Here is a 1,204-nt window from a genome sequence, read left to right as displayed (position 1 = left end):
TTATTACTAAAGTGAGTGAAGTTGCTCAGTCGTGTCGATTTTTTGCGACTCCATGGACTGTAGCCTACCAGGATCCTCCATCCATGGGATTTTCCAGGCAAGAGTACTGGAGAGGGTTGCCATTTCCTTCTCCAGGGGATCTTCCTGACCCAGGGATCGAACCCGGGTCTCCCACATTGTAGGCAGACACTTTACCATCTGAGCCACCAGGGAAGTTACTACAGAGGTTTAGTCAAAAAGAGCAAAGCTCATGTCATCATCAGAGTCCTCAGATTCTTTTTACTTTGTTCTACTTTCTTCTCCTCAGCTGGGGCTGCAGTGGTGGAGGGGGCAGGACCTTATGGTGGCGCAGTACCAGTTGTCGGGACAAGTCCACCAGCCCCCACATGGCAGATGAAGCTGCCGATGCTGACACTGGCCAAAGCCTTTACAAACAAGCCTGGCCAGAAAGAGTCAACATTTACACTCGCTGCTTTAACGAGGGCACTGATCTTATCCTCTGTGACCAGCACCTCACTAGGCAGAATGAGGGCCGAGTAGGTGCAAAGAAGTTCCAAGACAGAGGCCACAGTGCGGGCGAGTGCTCGGTGGGGCTGCTGGCTCGGTGCCAGTTGCCAGATGAAGTGAGGGCCTCACCCCAAAACAGCCTTGGCTTTTCAGAAGGACCGAGCACCTTAGGGGCCGCAGAAGAAAGGATCTCTCTTTTTTGGCTGCGCAGCATGGCATGCCAGATCTTAGTTCCCAGACCAAGAATTGACTCGAGCCCGCCCCCTGCAGTGGAAGCATGGAGTCTTAACCACTGTACCGCTGTGGGATTCCTGTCTCTTGTCTCAAAAGACTAGGCCGGCTGGTTTCGGCTGTCAAGAAGTTACACAATTTTATGTGACCAAATTATTACACTCTGGATTGATGATTTCTGGGTTGTGTATCTTGGGCACAAAGTTGTCCTGCCTCAAGTGAGGAGAGTCATGTGACTCGGGGCAGAATTTCCGAGTTCCCACACCCAATGCTTCGTGGACCCAGGCTGGCTGATTCTTGCTGTCCTGCTGGCCCCACTACTGTGTGTGTGTGTGTGTGGGGGGGTGTCCTATGATCTCAGGCTAGGTAGGCCGGGACTGGGGCCAGTGCCCATCAGACACCCAGCCCCTGCCCCCGTGGGATGCCAGGTCAGTTGGGGAAAAGACAAGGAAACGTGTACAGAGAA

The 1,204-nt window shown here is 53.2% G+C and overlaps 1 pseudogene; it reads right to left on the bottom strand.

Annotated features, from left to right (window-relative positions):
* Positions 1 to 228: 228 nt before the first annotated feature.
* LOC105004939 lies at positions 229 to 631 on the bottom strand (annotated as a pseudogene).
* Between the last annotated feature and the right edge of the window lie 573 nt (positions 632 to 1,204).

This window comes from Bison bison, unplaced genomic scaffold (genome assembly GCF_000754665.1).
Source record: "Bison bison bison isolate TAMUID 2011002044 unplaced genomic scaffold, Bison_UMD1.0 scf7180017858294, whole genome shotgun sequence".
NCBI lineage: Eukaryota > Metazoa > Chordata > Mammalia > Artiodactyla > Bovidae > Bison > Bison bison.
Note: the sequence above shows the minus strand (reverse complement) of the source record. Positions and strands in the feature narration are given on the sequence as shown.